At 40.8% G+C, this 14,830-nt stretch overlaps 1 long non-coding RNA gene across 2 annotated transcripts in view; it reads right to left on the bottom strand.

The window, feature by feature from the left end:
- Window positions 1-9,024: 9,024 nt before the first annotated feature.
- The window catches only part of LOC121403131, a 36,105-nt gene continuing 30,299 nt past the window's right edge, over window positions 9,025-14,830 (bottom strand). For both annotated transcript variants that reach the window (XR_005967078.1, XR_005967077.1), the window contains 2 exons: window positions 9,479-9,572; window positions 9,025-9,116 (listed from right to left, as the gene is read on the bottom strand). This is a non-coding gene — a long non-coding RNA (uncharacterized LOC121403131). The remainder of the gene's footprint in view (window positions 9,117-9,478; window positions 9,573-14,830) is intronic.

The raw sequence follows: 14,830 nt of genomic DNA on the forward strand, positions 1-14,830 counted from the left end.
CTGTCGGCAGCTTTTATCGGCCCGTGTATGGCCACCTTAACTACTGTAGATATTAGTCTCACACATAATAATATTTGTACTACCTGTTATCCAGAATGCTAGGGGCCTGGGGTTTTCTGGACAAGGGATATTTCCATAATTTGCATCTCCACACTTTAAGGGGCAGATTTATCAAGGGTCAAATTTCAAAGTAATTAGGGATGCTCCGAATCCAGGATTTGATTCGGGATTCAGCCAGGATTCTGCCTTTTTCAGCAGGATTCGGCCGAATCCTTCTCCCGGGCTGAACCGAATCCGAATCCTAATTTGCATATGCAAATTAGGGGCAAGGAGAGAAATTGCATGACTTTTTGTCACAAAACACGGAAGTAAAAAATGGTTTCCCCTTTCCACCCCTAATTTGCATATGCTAATTAGGATTCGGATTCAGTTCGGTATTCGGCCGAATCTTTCTCAAAAGATTCAGGGGTTTGGCCGAATCCAAAATTGTGGATTCGGTGCATCCCTACAAGTAATGGGAATTTTTATGAACTCCCATAACATTGAAATTTGAATAAAAAAAGACAAACTGAAATGTATTAAAAAAATCAAAGTTTTTTCTGCAGGTGTATTTGATCGTTCAAATCGAAGTAAGATCCTATTCAATCGAATTAGATTCAAAATATTGTCAAAAAAAATAATTTTGGACTATTCCCTGGTCGAAGTACACAAAAATAGCTCGAAATTCGATTTTTTTTTTTTTTTACTTCTAAATCTGCCCCTAAGTCTACTAAAAAATCGTTTAAGCATGAATTAAACTCAAAAGCATTGTTTTGCATTCAATTAGGATTTATTCTATTTTAGCAGGGATGGGATCAAGTACAAGATACCGTTTACTTACTACAGAGAATAAGAAATTTGAATGATTTGATTATAATGTAGAGAAATATAGTCAGAAGATATACACCCCACGGTAAAACATTATGAGGTGCGAATCCAAAAAGGGGCTCCCCATTAGAGTCACCAAGGCTCTTGTTTTTGATTATAATGTAGTCTGGGAGAGACGGCCTTCCTGTAATTCAGAGCTTTCTGGATAAGGGATCCTATAACTGTATAAGCAAATAATTAGTGACACTTATGCTACAAATTCTCTTACTTTATTGGATATCTTTGAATGTGTCATCTGGTTGCCAGGATCGAAATGACCCTAGCAACCATGCATTGATTTGAATAAGAGACTGGACTATGAATAGGAGAGGCCTGAATAGAAAGAGGAGTAATAAAAATTAACAATAACAATAAGGGGCTGATTCACTATGGGTCGAATATCAAGGGTTAATTAACCCTCGATATTCGACTAGGAATTGAAATCCTTCGACTTCGAATATCGAAGTCGAAGGATTTAGCGCAAATTGTGCGATCGTACAATCGAAGGATTATTCCTTCGATCGAACGATTAAATCCTTCTAATCGAACGATTCGAAGGATTTGAATCCAACGATCGAAGGAATATCCTTCGATCAAAAAAACTTAGGCAAGCCTATGGGGACCTTCCCCATAGGCTAACATTGACTTCGGTAGCTTTTATCTGCCGAACTAGGGGGTCTAAGTTTTTTTTAAAGAGACAGTACTTCGACTATCGAATGGTCGAATAGTTGAACGATTTTTACTTCGAATCCTTCGATTCGAAGTCGTAGTCGTAGTCGAAGGTCGAACTAGCCCATTCGATGGTCGAAGTAGCCCAAAAAACACTTCGAAATTCAAAGTTTTTTTACTTCGAATCCTTCACTCGAATTTAGTGAATCGGCCCCTAAATGTGAAGCTTTTTATAGAATTTGTATTTTAGATGGGGTCAATGACCCCCATTTAAAAGCTGGAAAGACAACGAAAAAAAACTATATTGTTTTATAGTTGGGTCGTTTTTAAAGGCAAAGTCATATAAGCACAACTATTATTTTTAGATTTAAGGAATTTACAAGTAATAAAAATCTATTCATATCATTTATATAGAGCACTGCTTGTGGACTTGTTTGGTTTAAGCCCATCCGTGGATATTCAAGGCTCTCCTTCAACAAAGGTTCTATAATCTACAAGGTTACAGATATAATTCAACATTAGTGTATCATCAAATAAATGATCACCTTCAAATATCACCCTAACTGACCCTCAAGCTGACCTTCTTGTGCACCTTGCAGAAAACCAAAGGGATCCAGTTGCGTCCTGACCAAGCCTTCTCCTCTCTGGCCTCTCCAGGTTTTCACCCCTATTCCGCCCCATTTCTGCCCCCTGCTGGGCCCCCCGCTTTTAATGGGGGACCCAATCAGATTTGATGGGGCTTCAATCAGATTGAGTCATGAAAAAACCTTGAAGAGCATTGAGGCTTTCCTCCGAAATCTTACTCAAATAAGCATTCAGCTCCCCCAACTACTCTGACCCCTCAGACCACTGTTCTAGTAAACCAGGTGGGTGGGGGTCCATATCAGTTTTAATACTCCAATGGATAAAGATTTGTTTTGTAGTTGGATTTATTTCTGGGGTATTGGTGAAAACTATATATTTCCTAAGCCTCTTTCCAATAACTGGGACCACGTTGGTGGTGGACAAATTATCATTAGTGATGGGCGAATTTATTCGCCAGGCGCGAATTTGCGGCGAATTTGCGCGTTTCGCCGCCAGCGAATAAATTCGCGAAACGCCCGCGAAAATTCGCGTCAAAAAAATGTTTCTGAAAAAACGGACGCCAGCGCCAAATAACGGACGCCGAAAAACGGGCGCCGGCGTCAAAAACGAGACGCCGGCGCCGTTTCGCGAATTTTTCACCGTTTCGCGAAATTCGTGAATTTTTCGGCGAAGCGAAACGGCGCAAATTCGCCCATCACTAATTATCATACAAAGTGGAAGAATGGTACAATTAATTGACACTGATATGTACATTTCAGAGCCTTTGGATATGTATAATTCCCAATGACTTTCCTGGACACAGCTCCCCCACATTGTGTTCCATATTTCATGTCCATATTTCCAGAAAACCTCATCTAAAAGTCAAGACACATTCCCATCATGGTGGAGACATTAGTATCATATAGATAAAAGAACAGACTGACATTTTGGATGTGATCACTTTCTGTCAGCATCAAAGGCTTGGGGTTGTCTGAAAGCCTCTATTCACGCTCTGTAGGACTCATTCGAGGAGGAGCGGCGAATGCTGAAATGTCAAGAGTGCAGAAAGGGCAAGCGTTGCAGGCGCACATTAAACGTCTTCCCAGATCAAGTCTTTCTTTGGTAGAAGAGACAGGTCATGTCTTGCGAATAGCCATCATGTATTTACAAAGTAGGTTCTCGTCATGGCACGGCAATGGGATACTGGGATCAAGTAATGACCCACTTTTATCATAAAACCATTCAGTTTATTATTTGCAAGATTTAACAGCCTTCTACCCACATTAGAGGCTCAGATTTAATTTGTTTTTATAGTTTATGACTTTAATGCATGTTTACTTTGCCTTAGCAAAGTCTCCTTATCTTTTTCACTCTCATTGTTAAATGAACCACAGGCATCCTGGGTTAAGCTAGGCATACACTGGATCATTTTGGAATGATCCGATCGCTTGGCCAAAGTTCAGATCATGACGGAAGACTTTGGCCAAAGTTCAGATCGTGATGGAAGACTTGGCAGATGCCAAGAATTATATCAGCCAACCAATGTGGTCCTAGTCCAATGGGACTTTCTAACTGGCCCAATAGATATCTGCCCATGTTTTATTAGTACATGCAAAACCCTTTTATTCTTGCCCTTTAAATCACAGAAAGTACAGTCTATGTATTCATAAGAAATACACAATACATACATACTTCATTCTAGTATATCTAGTTTGTGATCCACATCTCCTTTCCCATAAAGAACTGCAGCCACCTGGTGCTGCCAACAATGAAAAAAAATACATTTCAAAGGGCATCTGAGAGCAAATCATTTCCCCCAATGGTATCAGTTACAGTTAATTAAGCGTCTGGGCTGAATACACGCAGTAAATCCATCGGTAGTTTTAAATTAAGTGTGTCTGTTTATACAATAAACCGGTGTAGGCTCCTCAGGGTGGGGAGATGTTAAGGGAATCCTTCAGAAGTGAAGGAGTTTGCCCGGGTCTAGTCATCCATAGCAACCAATCAGTTGTTTACTTTTGAGATTATAAATGCACTTTACTTGTCAATGCTGGTTGGTTGCTATAGGTTACCTAAATTGGGCAGACTTTGTCCCTGTTGCACATACCTCACAAACATACACATTCTGAACTTTGATTGCAATGAATAAGGGGAAGACCAACACCCACCATCACTGCATCCCTGACTATTCCCTTTCAGTGGTCTGCTTTTCTTTTTCTCCATTTTGGGTTTTTTCCTTCTTCTCCCTATTTTCCTTACTCTGCTTATTATGGTACTATGATATTATCCCATAATTCTTCTTTAATAGATTTTGTTGGTCTATTGGAGGGGCATTTGAGCTTCGGCGAAGGGGGACCCACCCGTTCGAGCTGTTCGCTGGCGGTAGCTGGGAACAGATTGGGCAACGGAGCCCATGCCTTCCGGTAGGACTCGGAAGGATGATTCAATATCATCTGACTTGTAACACGACCATTCTCTCTCATTTATAAAGTTGTAGAACAATCTTCGTGGCCCAGGTTTACTGATTACCATTTAAGACTGTAACTGACATCGTCCTGCCATCTTCCTAGGGTAGCAAAAGATCAGTACCAGCAACAGCGAAGAAGGAATCTTTAAGGCCCTGCAGGTTGGAATATATAGACTTAAGAATGTCCCACCTAACTTGCAGATGTTGATGATAACAACTTCCACATTCCCAACGACAGTCAAACACAATTGCTCCACAGATGTAAATTGGAATTAAAGATAAGTCAAGGTTTCGGGGAAAATATTGTCAATAGTTAGAACAAACCCATCCCTGCTTAAAGGCTTGGATATAACAATTAAATACTACTTGTTTATGGAGTACTGTGACTTCTTTATTGACCCTACCACAAATTATAACAGCTGCCTGTTTAATCTTGATCTAGTTCCTTACTGTTCAAAAGTGATACGCCCAGTCACTGACTAGCAAGCCAAAGCCATCAACTAGGGTTCAAACAGATCAGCCTTGATGTGTAGGCCACCCATGAGGTCCATAAGGACAAGTAAGTACAAGGACTTGTCCAAGCCTTTGGCATTTATCTCTGCACATGCTCCACTCGTCAGGTGGAAAGGAAACTCTTTCAGGAAAGAACTTACCAGGAGGCACCAGAAGAGAAAGAGGTCATTTAAATTGATTTTCCATTGCCCTTTCAGCTGGACTTGCCTGGTTTCATTTATTTAAAAAGTGACAATATATTCAGCTGCATTGGACAATAAATCAAACATATAGAACATAGCAAAATACTGATCAATTCATAAGGTAAAGCGGGTCCCTGCGCATTAGAGCTTACACTTTGAAAAGAGAAGGGCAGAAGAAGACACAAGGTATGCCAATGGGCAAGATCAAGATTTAGAAAACCAAAGGATGGCACTATAAATACAGGTTGGGACCTGTTTTCCAGAATACTCAGGACCTGGGGTTTTCCGGATAACAGATCTTTTCGTAATTTGAAAATTCATATCTATTCTTAAGTCTAGTTAAATAATTATGTAAACATGAATTAAACCCAATAGGTTTTGCTTCCAATTAGGACAGTATATCTTAGTTGGCATCAAGTTCAATGTACTGTTTTATTACTACAGAGAAAAAGGACATCATTTTATCATCTATGGGAGAAGGCCTTTTTGTAATTAGGAGCTTCATGGATAATGGGTTTCCGGATAACGGATTCCATACCTGTACTGAATTTAGAAGGTGCCAATGGCAGTGTATATTAGACTGATGACAGTAAGGTTCTCCAAAGAAATGGGTTGTAAGACGGGCACAGGTACAGGTATGGGACCCGTTATCCAGAATGCTCTGGACCTTGGGTTTCTGTAATTTGGATCTCCATACCTTAAGCCTACTAAAAATAATTTAAACCCAATATGATTGTTCTGCCTGCAATAAGGATTAATTATATCGACGTTGGGATCAAGTACAAGCTACTGTTTTATTATTACAGAGAAAAAGGAAATTATTCAAAGAAAATGGAATTATTTGATTAAAATGGAGAATATGGGAGACGGCCTTCCTGTAATTCAGAGCATTCTGGATAAGGGATCCCATAACTGTATAAGCAAATAATAAGTGACACTTTTGCACAAATTCTCTCACTTTATTGGATACCTTTGAATGTTTCTTATCCAAAAAATGACTCATATGAGCTGACACATGGGATTATCATTATTATTATTATTACTATTAATAACATGTATTGTGCAGTGCTGAATAATACTGATTTTATTTTCCTTAGCTTTCCAGGTCTGGTTTTAGGCAAGCTATAATACACTTCAGATAACTGCCTGTTCCCTATTACTACCCTGTGTAATAACTGGTAGATACTATTTTTTATTTAGTATTTACACTATGGAGAGGCAGTCTGAGCCTCTACACAAGTGTATTACCTGTTAATTGCGACTCAAAACAGGATTAAAAACAGATGAAAACGTTGACCCTTGAAGCCACATTTCTCTAAACATTATGAAGTATTACAGTCCATTCTGGAGAATGTTTGAGCCAGTGACATCATAGCACAAATTACTGCAGCTTAATAAATCCAGACTGAAACCACATGGGCATTCGGACTGGGAAAGCGAGACTTTGTTGTGAGCAGTCGTAGCATATGGGCCCAGCTGAAAGCCATTAGGAGATGAGAGATTTTGCCAACAGAAAGAGCAGAATATATCCCACAGTGACACGTCCATTATTATCCCACTACATTGGCCTCATTGGTTCGAACAATGAAATGAGACTTGTCCTACGTAATATGACAACACAAAGCAAAGGTGAATCTCTGATGATATTTTGTGTCATTAAGTTAGAAGATTGTGGTCTGTGCACTTTCAGGGCCTGTGACTGGTCCCAATTGATCAATAAAAATGTGCAGCCGTCTTAGGATTCCAGGAAAAACGTTCCTGTGCAGGTTATGAGCTGAACTCTATTATCCTTCCCCCGAAAAATGAACAAGCATTGCATAAAAATAATTGCAGGACACGGTGATGGGAGGATTAAACCCCCACCCCAGTAACCATTGTAACTGATCAAAAACAAATCTTTAATAAGTTCAATAAATCAACATTCATTCGTTCATTCATTCGGCCATAGAGCCGTTAATAAATCATAGAGCCCCAAGGCCAAGTTTCCCAATTGTTCCCTAAAACTAGGCCTACTCCTGTGCACCTCCTAGAGCATACTGTATATTTAAGTTTATAGTTTGTTCTCTCATGGCAGGCAGGAAGATGAGGGAAACTTGGCCTTGAAAGGAAAGTAGAAAATATCTCAGGTCAGGCCAAGAGGTTCTGGAACCCACCAGCAGGCCACTCTTGGAGTAAGCTAAGGTCCATTTAGGGCAAGGATTGCACCCTAGCCATGTACCACTTCTGCCTACCCAGGGTCAGAAGGGGCCCAGAGGACGACGGGAAAAACCCCAGTATGCCCCTGCCCTCGTGGTCCATGAAGGCCAGGGCTTAGCCAAAGATTGGGCCGATCGTAGCTGCTAAGCTCAGAAGTTAAAAGTAACTCATACGAGGGAGGAAGGGTGAGTTGCAGCTTCAGGTACTGCCTAGGGGCATATAAAGAGGTGTGGGGTGCCCCTGAGGTGGCAGCAGGCCCAGATTGGCAATCTGTGAGTTCTGGCAAATGCCAGAGGGGCTGCTGTAAGTTTCCATTGACAATCACTATTTATTGGGCTGGTGGGAAGCTATTTGGGCCTTTGTGTTGGCTGGTTGAGCCTCTTTGTCCTTGAAATGCCAAGGCCTATTTTTAATCCCAGTCCAGACCTGGGTGGCAGCCCCAGTGGGCCATGGACCCGCAGTCTGAGCCTGTGCCTACCCCCTAGTTCTGACCCTGGATGAGGGATTCTACCTATATAATTGGTTGCAACTACAACTCCCACATACTGAGATACATTAGCTAATCCTCTTTATCTGGACATCATTTGATTGTGGGTGTCTGGACTGGACATATTATGAAAGATTAACTAATTTATAAATTGCGGTTAAAATAAGTTGAACCATATTCTATAACGGAAGCTTAATTCGCTTATATATTATTTGTTGGAACTGCATGGAAAGCAATAGTTTGAGAGTCCAGTTGGAATAGTGTCTTTGGATTTAACTGGCTGCAACTACAACTCCCACATACTGAGACACAACATGCACAAATATTATCTGGACATCATTTGAATGTGGTTGTCTGGACTGGACATATTATGAAAATTGAACTAAACGTTTCAATTTAATTAAATGTAAGTTGATATAAGCTTACCTGTTTTCTACATATATATAAAAAAATAACTTGGGTGCTGTTGTGACAATTTGTATTTAGTGTGTGCTGGGAGCGCTCACTATAGATTTTATTGATGATAAAGGTATTATGTGTTTTTAATGAGTTAAATGTGGAGAGTTTATGCTTCAAAAGCACCTTATGGATAAAAATTAGCTTAAAGATACCCTGGAGAGTCCTGTATTTATGGCTTCTGTTTGGTTGCTGGTGACCGAAAGTTAAATTTCTTCTACCTATATACTTATTTCAGATATTAATTGGGGTGACTTTTTATTCCAGGCATATTTCACCTTGGAGTGCATTCCCCTGTCCATTTGTAGAAAATATGCAAGTGTATCTCTACATGTTGTTATTTTAATTCAGGTCTTATCCTATCAATCCATCCTCAGATAAAAGTTTAAATCCCAAAATGCAGAGGTGCATACCAGTGGCAAGTTGCCTTAGAACAGGATTGTCTACTTCATGCTAGAAGTTAACTTTAAGGTTAACTGCCCCTTTAAGTGCACAGCAGTAGTGGAAGGATAGTAATAGGGAGGTCACGGTTTTGGAACCAAACTCCGAGCGGCAGAAAGCCGAGGGCTGTTCCACTTTGGTTGCTTCCTGCTTGGTCCTTGCATAAGGAACGCACATTCTTTGGATGCTTCTTCTGGCTGAGGTCATTGCTGCCTTTGGAGCTGGAGATCCCTTCCTAGAAATAAAATGAGGAAATCATTTGCTGCGCTTTGTGTCTGTTGGATCCAGTGGTCCTTGAAGCTTCCAAACGGACATGTTCTGATAAAATGAAAAAGCTCTCCGAAATATTGCTTTTTTTTATCAAAACTGGCATTATAAAAAATATATATTATTATTACAGCTTTTTTTCAAATTCCTTCATGGTTTTCCATTTAATTCAGCTATTTACTGTTTTCAATCATTTTTTGTTTCATGTTAGTTGTTTCATGGTCTGAAGCTACAAGACCATTATGTCCAATGGAAGGATTGTCCCCATATCACTAGATTCACTGCACTCTATGGTAGGGAATAGGATGCACAGGAGCCCTTTACACACACCTTTTCCTTTGTCATTTGGCAAGGTCTGACTCTGCCGATCGCCTACTGGTGCTGCACCTTGTGCCATCCTAGGTGGGATTGAGATTTGGGGGATCTGGAAAGGGAAACAATAATTAGCAGCTTCCAGACCTAAGAAGAGGGACTTATATGTTATATATCTTAAGCGAGGTGAGCATCCACTTGTTGCAGTTGGTGTGGAGTACACAGTGTCGGACTGAGATGCCAGGGGCCCACCAGAAAACCTTAGGCTGAGGGCCCACTTTCCAAACTATCCTCTCCTCACTCAACCTCTTTATCTCCTAGTCTCTTTTCTCTACATACTATACTCTGTTCTTCCATTATTGAGCCTCTTTGTTATCATAAAGAAATAGGGAATGACCATGAAATAGGCCATATGGTTAGAAGCAAGAGGCCCACTGACCCCTGGGTCCACCAAGTATCCTGGTATCCCAGTGGGCCAGTCCGACAATTTACAGTGGGGCACTTTATTTACTGCAAGCCATGTATTGACCCAGAAACAGTCAATGATTGACCTGGCTCTCCTAGGCCCACCAGAAACTTAAACCGCAAGCCAATTTCACAGCAAAGAGATACAGATCGTGTCAGATGGTATAGATTATTTATATAGGTCCAGCAGTGGCGTAACTAACCAGGAGTGTGAGTGGTGTGATTGCACCAGGGCTCCTTGGGGCCGGCTAGAGATGCAATGGAGTCTCATCGCAGGTGAACCTGGGGATTGGTTGTACTTCTGTTGGAGGGGCTTGATGGAGGGGCTGGGTGCACATCTTGGTTCTCAGTAGTAGCTGTGCCATAAGGCCCAGAATGGAAATAAGAATGGGTTGAAGGGATGTGGCCTAGACTGGGGTCTACTAGGGACAGTGCCCACCAGAACTTACTCTGATATGTATATGAACACATTCATATAGAACATCTGAGGAGTCATGTGTCAATACCCAGACACTGGAGCTAGAGAACTAAGAGGTGCAAATTGCGTCCTTTAGCTGGGGCCACTCCAGCCATGAGCCAAGGTGAGAACTGTCTCGACAGTGAGCAGCCAGTAACCAGGGGTGGCAAAAAGTTGCCATTAGGAACTTTAAGAAAATAATTTCCATTTTTATTACACCTGCAACATACCAGGTGACAAGGGCTGGGGTTCTCAGCATACTGCCAAAGGATAGGGGGCAAAATGGGGGACATCTACATGTCTCTCACAGCCAAACCCTCATAAATACATATTCACTGGGAAAGCAACGGTCCTTTAGCACAAAACTCCACACCTGCGAGTGCACATCAGGGACAGGGTGCAAAGTGCAATAATGGTGGCATGTGTCTGTTGTGGTGATTTGCATCTAAATGTTGCACTTTGCACTCCCCGCTTGCGTTTATAACTGATCCCTATTGCCTGTAGCAAGAGGCTGGAAATGAATAGAGAATTCCTGTTACTGGTGTATAAACTGCTCGTCGCTTGCTGGGATATTGGCGACTTTAGGGTCAGGGCACACAGGCAGATTCGGGGAGACTAGTCGCCCGGCGACAAATCTCCTCTTCTACGGGGCGACTAATCCCCCCCGAACTGCCTTCCCACCACTCTGAGCGATTCGTTTTCCGAAGTCGCCTGAAGTTGCGTTACGAGGAAACTTCCGTAAACTTTGGAAAACGAAGCGTTCCGAGTGCCATCCCGCCGGCGATTTACATTCTAGCTTTCGAGAGGCAGTTCGGGGAGATTAGTCGCCCCAAAGAAGAGGAGATTTGTCGCCGGGCGACTAATCTCCCTGAATCTGCCCTGACCCTTAGGGATGGACAGAAGAGAAAGAGATTTAATGGAAAAACCAAAAACTCAGGGTCAAAGATAAGACAAGAAGGTGCCCCCCAGCAATGGAGGAGAGCAGTGGTTGGGGGTGGTAGAGAGTTACACAAATAATAAATCTGCCTAAACTCTCAGTGGGATGCTGGGAGTTGCAATACCATAACAGCTAGAGGGCCCCAGGCTGAACATTTATTATGTATATAATATGTCCTTTGTTCTTTTAATTATATTTTTCCTCCAAAGGGGCCCATCTGATGCTCTGGGGTTGAGTGTAAACTCCCTCTCCGCCTTGCCCTAACACTAGCCCTGAATTAAAATAATTAAGACCAATTGCAGAGTTGCTTAAATGACTTCCACGTGTGACACTTCATTTAAAGGCAAACTTTACCAAACCCACACATTGTCCTTAGAATAAAGGGCCCCACTGCTGAAATGATGGCATCTAATATATTGCAGCCCATGGACACATCTCCCCTTTTTTCTGAGCAGGATACGACACTAAAACAAATATTGCCCGGGTAATAGGAAACTATTTTCATTCCATAATGAGCTTCCTTGTTTTTGCTGCACACGTTATTGGGAGAGATCCATGCGCAGCCAGTGGTGGGAATGGAAAGATTTATTACCTTCCATCTGGAATGTGGAAAAACATTTTTTTTTCTCATGTTAATAAAGACAGAATACTCCAGATGTCAGCGCAGCGGAAGCAGTTCTGCTCCAAGCTGTCCGTAGGTGTCCAAAAAGTGTCAGTTCCACAAGGGCCCCCTAGAATGGGGCCCCACTGAGCTGCAGTTGCAGATAGGAAGACTAGGGGGAAGGTATAACAGGACTAAATGGTAGAAAATAAGTTAAGATCTCATTTAACATATGAATAACTATAAATTAATTAATTTCAAATTAATTAATTAATATCATGTTAATTGTAGCTCATTTATTGCTTTAAGACAGTTCCCAGCACCCACAGATTCCTGAAGGATTTTGAGGGGTGCTAGAAGTTCTACGAATGTTTAACCACTGACATTAGTCCCTGCGGATGTGGCCTTTACAATTAATTTCTCAGAAATCAAAATAGTTTTATTAACAAAGAATTTAAAATAAAATTGAATTTGCAAAAACCTGATGTATGGGACCTGTTATCCAGAATGCTCAGGACCAGTGGTTTTGCGGAAAACAGATCTTTCCGTAATTTGGATCTTCATACCTTAAGTCTACTAAAAAATTATGTAAACATTAAATAAACCCAAGAGGCTGGTTTTGCCTCCAATAAGGATTAATTATATCTTAGTTGGGATCAACTATAGGTATGGGACCTGTTATCCAGAATGCTTGGGACCTGAGGTTTCCTGGATAATGGATCTTTCTGTAATTTGGATCTTCATACCTTAAATCTACTAGAAAATCATGTAGACATCCCGATAGGCTGGTTTTGCCTCCAATAAGCATTAATTATATCTTAATGAGATGAAGAACAAGCTACTGTTTTATTATTACAGAGAAAAGGAAAATTTGGATTATCTGGAGTCTATGGGAGATGGAGTTTTACTCCATGCAAATGCCATATTTGCTGCCGTTATTTTACTTTGCATCCGGCAGAAGTCAATCTAAGAAAAAACGCGTGAACATTTTAAGCTATTTTTTCCGCTGCGAAGTCTGGCGATGTATGGTATATTATCCGGCAGTTTTTTACACACCATAATAAATAGGCTCCCAACTGTAAATGAGTGCATTAATTAGTGGTACAGGTATGGGACCTGTTATCCAGAATGCTCTGGGTTTTCTGGATAAGTTATCTTTCTGTAATTTGGATCTTCATACCTTAAGTCTACTAGAAAATCATATAAACATTAAATAAACCCAATAGGCTGGTTTTGCCTCCAATAAGGATTAATTATATCTTAGTTGGGATCAAGTACAAGCTACTGTTTTATTATAACAGGAATAAAAGGAAATAAATAAAAGGAAATCATTTTTCAAAATTTGGATTATTTGGATAAAATAGATCTGTGGGAGAAACTTTACCTTTAAACAAATAATCTCTTGGTTATTACTACTCTATAAAGTCAGTTTATCCTTTTATTTGACTGATATTATTGATTAAAAAAAAACGAGCCATAAATTCTTCAGTAGTGGCATTATTTACAACTCCACGGGAAAATCATGATAAAATTAGGCAAACAATAAGACTTCTCCCCCCAGCCCTCATGATGGTTTTGTTTGTTTCAGAATAAAGAAGCTTTGTGGCCCATTTATTTCGGGTGATGTTGAGTCAATATTTATTATTTTAGTCCTGTTCAAGATGTTTCATCGCTTCACTTGATGAGTTATTGACAACAACAAAACAAAAGCGTTATTATCTTAATTAACCTTAAATCACCATAGTGTAGAAATAGGGACATGAACTGCAGCCAGCAATACACTGACGTACTGTAGGGCTCATTTATGAAAAGTGAAAGTTACTGTTGTGTAATGGCTGCATGAGCCTGCTAATAAAGCACTGTTATACTCTCCTCGTCCTCCGCTACCCAAAACATAATAAATGGCGACAAGGATGTCTCTTCTACCTCTGCAGCAGCCTGCACCTTTTCTTCCAAACCCTGGTGAGCCTACCATACCTTTTACTGTTTGGATCTGTATGTTTGAAAATTACATTATTGCTGCTGACCAAGGGGAGATTTCTGCTGCTAGAAAGCGTGCTTTACTTATTCACTGCCTGGGAGCAGAGGGACAGCGTATATTCTATACATTACCTGATGAGACTTATGAAACTGCTCTTACTGCTATGAACAACTTTTTTTGTGCCAAGAGTAAATGTGGTTGCTGAAAGATATAAATTCCGCCAATGTGGACAACGTAATGGTGAATCCACAGAACAATTTGTAGCAGCTTTGAGAGAGCTGGTTGTTACCTGTGACTTTGGGAGGAGACCAGATAGTGGAAAAAAAAACTCACCTCGCATTAGAGAGAGACTGCTCCTAGAGCAGGATTTAACCCTTGCAAAGGCTATTACAGTTGCTAGTCAAATTGAAACAGTGGCAGAGGCTAAAACTCTCAGTCAGGGAACTGCTGGGAATGTACAGACTGTGAATTCAGCACTGTGGCCTAATAATGCACAGTCACAGGCAAAATACAGTGCTAAGGAAAGGGATTCACCTACACTGCAAAACCGCGCAGCAAATACAAATAGAAAATACTGTTTTCGCAGGGGTTTAACACAACACACTGCAAATCATGCTACATGTCCTGCAAAAGCTAAACGGTGCCGCAAATGCACAAAAGTAGGACATTTTGCTAAGATCTGCCGTAGTTCTGCTAAAGATGTTCATGAAGTCACTACTACAAATGTTACAGTATTAAGTGTGGATAAAGCTGGTACGTTTATTCCAGACAAGTTTATATGTCGGTGTCAGTACTGCTTCTGCTGACAAGGGACACTCCATTAACCTGATGCTTGATACAGGTTCAGCTCTTTCTATACTACCAAAGGAGATTTTCTTGAAATACTTTGCAAAAGATCCGCTTGTTGCACCTGCCCTGAAACTGGTCAG

Source organism: Xenopus laevis, chromosome 4L, assembly GCF_017654675.1.
Source record: "Xenopus laevis strain J_2021 chromosome 4L, Xenopus_laevis_v10.1, whole genome shotgun sequence".
NCBI classification, from domain to species: Eukaryota; Metazoa; Chordata; class Amphibia; order Anura; family Pipidae; genus Xenopus; species Xenopus laevis.